This window comes from Dendrobates tinctorius, unplaced genomic scaffold, assembly GCF_039654945.1.
Source record: "Dendrobates tinctorius isolate UK_male_01 unplaced genomic scaffold, ASM3965494v1 ptg000015l, whole genome shotgun sequence".
In the NCBI taxonomy this organism is placed as follows: Eukaryota; Metazoa; Chordata; class Amphibia; order Anura; family Dendrobatidae; genus Dendrobates; species Dendrobates tinctorius.
In genome coordinates, this window is record NW_027361683.1 from 18,859,026 (window position 1) to 18,868,942 (window position 9,917).

The 9,917-nt window shown below is 46.9% G+C and overlaps 1 long non-coding RNA gene across 1 annotated transcript; it reads right to left on the minus strand.

Annotated features, from left to right (window-relative positions):
* Nucleotides 1-3,383: 3,383 nt before the first annotated feature.
* Nucleotides 3,384-9,410, minus strand: LOC141074667 (uncharacterized). Its single transcript, XR_012227199.1, has 5 exons — nt 8,861-9,410; nt 8,685-8,792; nt 7,274-7,410; nt 5,294-5,394; nt 3,384-3,655 (listed from the first exon to the last, which is right to left on the minus strand). It is a non-coding gene; the product is annotated as an uncharacterized lncRNA (long non-coding RNA).
* Nucleotides 9,411-9,917: the final 507 nt, after the last annotated feature.

Consider the following 9,917-nt stretch of genomic DNA (forward strand, 5'->3'; position numbering starts at 1 on the left):
GCCATGTGGCTGTGTGCACACGTTCAGTGTTCTGAGGGTTGGAAGGGAAGTCACTGTGTAGTTTGAGGCTTATTCATCTGAAAAGCCGTGACCAGCTGGAGATTACACCTCATCCATTATGAGGTGTAAAACCGCAGGGCAGAACCGCAGATAAACCGCAGCACTTTGTCCTGCGGATTTCCTGCGGTTTTCTCTACAAAATCCGCAGAGACTGAGGCTGTGTGCACACGCTGCGGATTATGTGCGGATTCATCCGCGCGGATTTTGTAAAATCCGCAGGTGAAACCGCAGGTCAAAAGACCTGCGGTTTTACCTGCGGATTGCTCTGCGGTTTTGCCCTGCGGTTTTTCATCTCCTCAATGGAGGAGATGGCAAACCGCAGGAGAATCCGCAGAAAGAATTGACATGTCAATTCTTTCTGCGGATTGAAAACCGCAGATAATCCGCGCGGAAAATTCCGCACCGTCTGCACTGCGGTTTTTGATTCCCATAGGGAATCATGGTACTGTACACCGCAGCAAAATCCGCAGCGTGTGCACACAGCCTAAAAACTACGTGGGAACATACCCTGATGGTTAGGGTATGTGCACACGTAGTTTTTTGGGTGTGCGGATTTTGTAGTGAGAACCGCAGATAAATCCACAGGACAAAAGTCCTGCGGTTTATCTGCGGTTCTGCCCTGCGGTACACCTCATAATGGATGAGGTGTTAAACTGCAGCGTTTCTGCACTAAAGAATTGACATGCTGCAGATTGTAAACCGCAGCAAAACCGCACGGAAAAAAACGCAGCATGTGCACAGCTTTTTTTATTTCCATAGGAAATAAAGGTACTGTACAACGCAGCAGAATCCGCACCGTCTGCACATAGCCTTAGGCTGTGTGCACACACATGGAGTCGCACGGATTTTTCCGCATAAAAAACGCAGTTCTTGGCAGAAAATGCAGATGCGGTTTTGCCTGCGCTTTTGTAAGCCAAATAAAAATATGTTTAACAAAAAAAAAGATTTGTGATGTCATTTCTGTCCAACCTCCTCTTTTACATTTGTCCAACCCACACTCCATTACACACAGATAGATATGGGATAGATAGATATATGGATAGATATAGCTATCCATAGATATTTCCATAGATATATCTAAAGATATATAGCCATATATATTTTTTTTAAAAAAGTGGCATGGGCTCCTGCGCAATTTTCTGCGCCAGAGGGGGGAAGCCGACAGACGGGGGCCAATATTTGTAGCCTGGGAAGGGGTTAATACCCATGGATCTTCCCAGGCTATGAATATCAGCCCGCAGCTGTCTGCATAGCCTTTACCGCACAGACCCCCGACAACCAGATGAGCCCTGCACAGACCTCCAACAACCCCGCACAGACCCCCCGACAGCCAGATGAGCCCTGCACAGACCCCCGACAGCCAGATGAGCCCTGCACAGACCTCCAACAACCCCGCACAGACCCCCGACAGCCAGATGAGCCCTGCACAGACCCCCGACAGCCAGATGAGCCCTGCACAGACCTCCAACAACCCCGCACAGACCATCGACAGCCAGATGAGCCCCGCACATCTCCGACAGCCCCGCACAGACCCCTGATAGCCAGATGAGCCCTGCACAGACCTCCGACAGCCCCGCACAGACCCGATAGCCAGATGAGCACCGCACAGACCTGACAGCCGAATGACCATCGCACAGGCCCCGCACAGACCTCCGACAGCCCGATGACCATCGCACAGGCCCCGCACAGACCTCTGACAGCCCAATGACCATCGCACAGACCCCCGACAGCCCCACACAGACCCCTGATAGTCAGATTAGCACCGCACAGACCTCCGACAGCCCCGCACAGACCCCCCGATAGCCCGATGACCCCCGCACAGACCCCCGACAGCCCGATGACCATCGCACAGGTCCCGGACAGCCCCACACAGACCGACGACCATCGCACAGGCCCCGCTCAGACCCCCCGATAGCCCGATGACCCCCACACAGACCCCCGACAGCCTGATGACCATCGCACAGGTCCCGGACAGCCCGATGAGCCCTGCACACACATACACGCCCAGTCACCGCCCACACACATGCACACACACACACATTCACCGCCCACATTCTTCCCCCCTCCCGATCTGCAGCGTTTTCATCCGCAGCAAAGCCGCAAATCTTTTTGAGACCTGCGGTTTTGCTTCGGATGAATGCAAGTCAATGGATGCAGAAACGCAGATCCGCCCAAAGAATTGACATGCTGCGGAAATGAACCCGCAGCGTTTCCGTGCGGATTTTTCCGCAGCATTTGCACAGTGTCAAATTCCATTGACTTTAATGGTACTGTACAACGCAGCAGAATCTGCTGCGGATCCGCGGTAGAATCCGCAACATGTGCACATAGCCTAAAAATGTGCACGGGGAAATAATCCGCGTGTGTGTGAGATTTCGGAGCTCTCCTGTACGTGTCGGTGGGTGTGGGACAATGGGGATCTACAAGCCCCCTCCACTCGGCCTTTATCCGTCATGCCTGTCATCCATACTGGAGGCTGTATGCGATCCTGTGTAATGCATGACGTATAACAGTGGACCCAATAAGCTGCATGCCAGGGTAGTGGTGTGTCAATATGTTCTCTGCTCATGTGAATTCAGCCTAAGCGATGGCCTGTGGATATGTAAGAAATAGGGAAACACAACAGCACCAGGCTGGCTGAGAAATTGCTAAAGTGGATTTATTACCGCACAGGGCGCTGTGACGGGAACTATGGATGGGTCCTATATGTATAAAGTGGGAATAACCCGAGACCCGCTCACGTTGCATGCTCTGTACGCGTGACGGGGTAATAACAGGCGGTGTAACATCCTGACAGCACTGGTCTCAGCGTGGGCTCCAGATGTGTGCACGGAAATACATCACAGAACTACCACCCTCAGCATCCTGCACACTGCCCTGCTTCCTCCATTGAGGTGTGACTTCTAGTGAAGAGGGAACGTGCTGGGATAAGGTGTTATCTGAGAATGCTCGGGTGCTAACCGTGTGCTTGAATAATATGTCTGAGTCCGCGCGCCTCCATGTCTCTGCTGTTCGACAGCCGTAACACATGCAGGGATTGCCTCACAAACAGGCCTGACATCGTACCCACATGTGATGAGACTGTCTTACAGCAGAGACATGCAGCCGCGGGGGACTCGGACATATTATTAGAGAGCGCTGAAGTCTCTCCGCACCCGAGCATGGTCGCATAACTCCTCAGCACCGCTAAATGCATGTCATCCATAGGCCGCACTGCGCGGTGTGTTGGGGTCCCATTCCGGTCCTTTCTTAAGCCCCCTGTATCTCGTCTCTTTGTTATTCAGTAAAATCTTTCTGACGCCCAGTCATTTATCACCATCTTTATTACAGCATTTTTCATCTGCACATAATATCGCTGCGGTAGGTTTTCTGATCCGAAATTACCCCACGGTGTGTTTTTCAGTCTTCTATTACCAGCATTAATGGTAATTTTGCATAGTGTTATATAGTGATCACTTTGCATATGAAACAAGGAAATGACAGCACAAATAAATGACATTGTCATTAACAACAGGACAGCTCTCAGTAATGACACTTTACAGGTTGGTGAAGATTTGGCAGGATACTCTCTGATGTCATCTGATGTAGCAGCAACCTATGGAAAATGCACAAAAGTAAGAGGGGCTGCATGACATTCTGCACAGATACCGAACCTGCCCTAACATGTAGGTTACAGACATCAGCTATCATGTATACCCCCACTCTACACTTCAAGACCGCTGGATCAATGGTGGAAACTCTGAGCACTGACCACCAGGGCATCCGATGGCAGCAGTCACGTGGGAAATGATTACCATATTTTCCAGATTATAAGACGCACCCCAAGTTTTGAGGAGGAAAAGAAGAAAAAAAACCTTTTTTTTAGTAAAATGGTGTTTCTTATAATCCATGCGTCTTATTGCTTACCGGGGGTGGCGGCTGCAGTGAAGTGGGGTCCCAGGGTCGCTGCTGGAGGAGGCAAGAGTGGCGCGTTGCTACAGGCCGCAGGCTGGGATGAGAGGGTGTGCGGTGCGGCGCGCCGCAGCGGGGGCTCTGCCGACATCTTGAGAAAGCCCAGAGCTCCCACAGTTACATGGTTTCCTATGTGGTGGACTGGACTCCGGGAAAATGGCTGCCAGCTGGGGGTTTAGCATGCACAGATGGAGATCTCGGCACCAAGATCTCGGGAGATGAAATCTCAGCACTGAGAGCTCATCTCCCAAGCTCTCCATCTGTGCATGCGCTGCCCCCTGCTGGCAGCCATTTTCTGCAAAGCCATCCAGGCAATACCAAACCTCAACTGTTCAAAATGGTGGAGGCAGCACTTCAAAGTCCAGTTTTCAGTGGTTTATTGGCCCATGGTAACATGGCAACGTTTCGTTCTAAGTGTAGGACTTTATCAAGGCTTAAGAAAGTTCCACACTAATGAATCTTTGCCTTGTCACCATGGGCCAATAGACCACTGAAAATTGGACTTTGGAGTGCTGCCTCCACCATTTTAAACATAGGTAGTTAGATGTGGGATAGATATGAGATAGATAAAAAAATCTACATTTTCATCTTTTACATTTTAAAAATTATAATAAGTCAAATGGGTTGATGCAAAGGTTTGGGCACCCTGCATGGGTAGTACCTAGTAGTACTCCCTTTTGAAAGTATCATAGCTTGTAATGGCTTTTTGTAGCCAGCCAAGAGTCTTTGAAGTCTTGTTATTTATACTCCCGGCCAGTGGGCGCAGACTTGCGTCCAAACACTTGTATGGAGCTAGGCCGCTCCCTCTAGTCAGCCATGCCCACTGGACGGCCGCGCCACTAGACGGGCCCTGGTTGGGAGTATGAATAACACATACATATCCTCCGGTTCCAGGTCAGAAACCATCGACTCCCCGCAGTGAATAGTGCTTGCGCTGGGGGGATTCATAAGTTTGCAGTTACACAGAGCGACCCCAGACGATTTGGACCGGACAAGCCCTAATGACCACTATTCTCTAATTAGGAAACCTATTTTCACAATATTAGAACATAGAAGTCAAGAAACGGATCCATGTTTTAGCTTCTATTTTCATGAAGAAGTGAACTGCATTTCTTTTAAAGGAATATGTGTTCTATATAAGTTCATACCGTCACCCACACACCTATGAGGTGGTGCTTACAACCCATTTGAGGCACATTTTTTAGGTAGAAAATCACTTTGCACAGAGACATTCAGATTCACTTGTCAGAAATAAAAAAAATAAGCAGAGATTGTCGCCTACCTGGCAGCTCAACTCTGCAACCGTTTGACTTCGCGGGCCATTCTGCATGTCTCACACCATCCACAGAAACACATCAAGAGGCTGTCATTGCATACCGTACCCTGAAAGGCAACAGTAATGCTTCTTATAGCCAGTTACTGGGCCATGCCGTTGTGGCCTATGTACTAGTGCAGATGAGCGATTTTCTGCATGGACCACAGGTCACTACAGAAAAAGTCACAGCAGTCACTAGTCTAGTCCGTTTTACAGCCCAGATCCAAGCATGTGATGGCAAGCAGCTACTGTGCAGACAACATAGTCACATCCACAGTTTATGGATGTGGCTGCTCCCACAATAGGCGTGCTTATCTGAACTTGGCCGAAGCTATATCATGGCCGGCGCCACTTTTATATATAGGAGAAGTCAGGGCCAAAGTGCTGCAATGTAACAGTGGCTCAGTAGTTATCTTTCATCGCTGGTGTCTTGGGTTTCATTCAGACAATGGTTGTTTTCCCCATGTTTGTATGAGTTTCCTCCCACACTAAATATTATTTGCTTCTTATGAAATTGAGCCTAAAGCCACATGCACCCCATCAGTATTTGGTGAGTGTTTTTACCTCAGTATGTGTAAGCCAAAACCCGGAGTGGGTGATAGATACAGAAGTGGTGACGGGTTTCTATTATATTTTTCCTCTGATTGTTCCTCTCCTGGTTTTGGATTACAAATACTGAGGTAAAAAAATCACCAAATACTGAATGTGTGCACGTGGCCTTAATGTGTAGACTATCAGGATAAGGCCACGGTCACACATTCAGTATTTGGTGAGTGTTTTTACCTCAGTATGTGTAAGCCAAAACCCGGAGTGGGTGATAGATACAGAAGTGGTGACGGGTTTCTATTATATTTTTCCTCTGATTGTTCCTCTCCTGGTTTTGGATTACAAATACTGAGGTAAAAAAATCACCAAATACTGAATGTGTGCACGTGGCCTTAATGTGTAGACTATCAGGATAAGGCCATGGTCACACATTCAGTATATGGTGAGTTTTTTACCTCAGTATGTGTAAGCCAAAACCCGGAGTGGGTGATAGATACAGAAGTGGTGACGGGTTTCTATTATACTTTTCCTCTGATTGTTCCACTCCTGGTTTTGGATTACAAATACTGAGGTAAAAAAATCACCAAATACCGAATGTGTGCACGTGGCCTAATGTGTCTAGTACAGGGAAAAAGCAGGGACTGATGGTGACAACTACTGCACGGAGAAGAATATATTGGTGCTAAAAAAGGAAGAGTACATAAATAATCATATTAATAAAAAAATAAATAGAATTAATCTGAGGAGAGGCTCAGCACAGTCATTTATGAAGATGAAATGGCTGCGGAGCTATGCAGCAGTGCCCGACTTCTGCAGTAGATTAATCTTCAATGGGGACAAAGGACAATATCAAACAATCCTGATCAATATTTTTCCTGATATTTCTTGGCAAAGGAGAATCTGGTGACCCTCATACACACTAAAGGGTCAGCCGAGCCATAGATCATTTTGTGGTTGTGTGTGTAAAGTAGGTTTTACACTTACCGCATTTTTTGCGGCCCCATTGTTTTTCAATGGGGGCCGTGTCCGTACGCCGTATAAAAGATCGAGCAAGTGCGATCTTTTATCACGGACGCAAAAACGACCCTATGGCACATGGCGCACCGTGTAATTTTTGCGGGTCGATTTTGCAGCCCCATAGGAGTCTATTGGGGCAGCAAAATCAGCCCACAATACCCGCTAAGTGTAAAAGCAGCCTAATGATGTCCAATTTGCCTTTTTTTCCTCTGCTTTTTTGTGTTATTCCAATATACACAAAGCAAATAAAAACGTGTAAAATTGCAGTAATTTTCTGGAACAATTTCCAGGGTGCCAACAGTTTTGGCCATGACTGTATATATATATACATACACACTAATGAAGATTGTGCGCACAAACTCCAATAACAGACTGAATACTTACTCTGATGCCATAAGTCAGTCGCATATGTGTGCGCATTGCAGTCATCCCTCCTGGAACACAGGGCAAAAGGCAGTTTTCCCCATATTTGTTAGCTACATAGCACCCGAAGCATGCTGGAAAGCACAGCCCACAGAGACCTGGAATTGCAGGAACAGATAACTGCCTAAAATATTCTGTTCTTGTCACTCCCACAAAGACGGTCACATCTCAGCAATGAACTACAGGAGTGGTGCACATTAATTTCTATGGGGCATTTCCGCTACGGACTTGCTTACATATCACACTGTGGCGATTTTATAGTGAAAATAGTGCAGTAAGGCTGGTTTCACATTTGCGCTTGTGTGCGCAGCGCATCGTGCGCACCCGTGCCCCTATGTTTAACATGACGTGCGCATGGTTTTGCGCACACGTGCGTTTTCGTGCGCATGCGTTTTTTTGTCTTTCGCGCCAGGCGCAACATGTTGCATTTTTTGGTGCGCCCTGTCTCTGCAAAAAAACGCATGCGCACGCTTGCGCACGGAATGCGCAAAAACAACACATTGAAGTCTATGGGAATGTATGCGTGCGCATGGTCTTGCGCACGGTTGCGTTTTTTTGCGCATGCGTTTTTGAGTTAAACAAGTCTAGAATGTTCTCTAGACAATGGAAAAAATGTCACACCTAAAAACGCATGTGCATAAAAAAACGCAAACACATGCAAAAACGCATGTAAAACGCAAGCAACGCTGTGTTTTTTTGACGCATCAGCGTGCGCATGACGTTAAAAAAACGCGCGTTTGTTTTGCGTTTTTCTTTGCGTTTTTTATGCGCCCGATGCGCTGCGCAAAAAAACGCTAATGTGAAACTAGCCTAACATCTGCAGCACAAATGTCACAGAGAGGAGCCAGAAGACTGCAGTATCTGATTTCTCCTACACCTGCATGGATTAGAAGCACTTCACCTTCATATTACATGGTAATGACACACCGGAAGCTGCCAGTCAGGGGTGTGAGCCGGGTTATACACAGAGCAGAAATCGTACTTCTGCTACATCTAGAAAGAGGGATTGTATCAGAACTGTACCAAGCAATCCAGTAGGTGATACATTGCTGGAATCAGTCTCTCTGCCCCTATATCATGCTGATGTCAGATTGTATAGCAAAACCTGCTGACATATGCCATTTAAGCGTTCCAATCCTTTTTTGGAGGTTTTACTGTACGTTGTGAGGATTTCTAAGTGCATCTCTATCAGCCATTAGTGGCACGTGTTGTCAATTAATTAAATTTGGGTAAAAAAGGTCCCTCATATGAAAGTGTCTGCTGTGCCTTTCTACTGTATAGCCTAGAAAAAAGGTATATTAGTGCCTACAACTCTGACAGGGGACTAAAGAACACTTTTTCTATAGAAAATGACCCCAAAATGTTCACTTACAGATGCCACAGTCCTCACAGCAGTCACACAGGTTGGTGCTCCACTCTCCGGTGGGAGACATGTACTCCGGGGGGTAATATCCCGGCTGGGCGGTCACTGGCATGGTACCTGCCGGAAACCAGCAATTGTTATTCCCAGAACATGTTTATGGCGCAGAAGATGGAGGCTGCTCTTACCTTCTCTCCACGACTTGTAGCTCCAAGTGGCATCTCCAGACAGGAATATCAAGTCTACACAAGGAGAAGTCAGTTTGGTTACAAAAGAAGATGAGATAACGAATGTCCATCTGCAATACTTGTGCTTGCTCAATGTGCAACAATCCAGCTCTTGGCCAATTCTTACTTCATTTCAACAGCTCCATCGTCCTGAAACCTAGCAGTTGTAGTCAGATATTACACCGGTCCTATGGGGCCTGTAGCGTCTCGGCCTCTCATGTGGTTAGGGTGTTGTATTCAAGGATCTCATGGGTTTCATCTGCTGGTAATTTGATAAATTCATCTTTAACCTCTACATCTAAAGTTCTTGATGGTCATATTCCTTGAAATCAAGTTTTTCTGTGGCTTTCTTTGAAATGACAAATTTTAATTTTTTTCCCTTAGCTTATTTTAAATTGGCAACACACGGGAAAAAGGTAACAAAAAGCTTAGGGGCCGATTCATCAAGACTGGCTTAGCACACACTCACACTATGCCAATCTGACTGGAGTATACATGCTACTTAATGAATTTGGTGCATCTCCTCTGTGGCATTCACTGTGCCAGAAATGCTACTCCAGGCAGGGACTGAAATAACATTTCTGGCATCCAAAGCACTGTCATTTTCAATTAATTTGATGGGGAGCATGGCCAGAACCTATCCCATCCCACCCCGGCTCTGCCCATTTTGGCAGAGCTGATTTAAACTGGTGCAAAAATGTCAAAATGTGCAAAATCTTTGTACAAAAAAAGTGTGACTTTTCAAAGCTTTCACATCAGTTTTCTGCATAAAAGCTTAGATGAACCTTTTGAGTTTTTACACCCCACCTCCCGAAAACTCATACATCTCTATATTACTGAGCAGAAATTTTTTGGAAATGTTAATTGAAGCCAATGATCTTATTAGCTCTTGGGAGATAGGCAATAAAGGAGCCCGCACCCTATGAATGACAGGGTGAAGCCGCGGTGTATTCCCACAGCTGATGCTGCACTATCCTGCTCCTTTACTAGGAGCTATTGGACATAAAGGGCTCATATA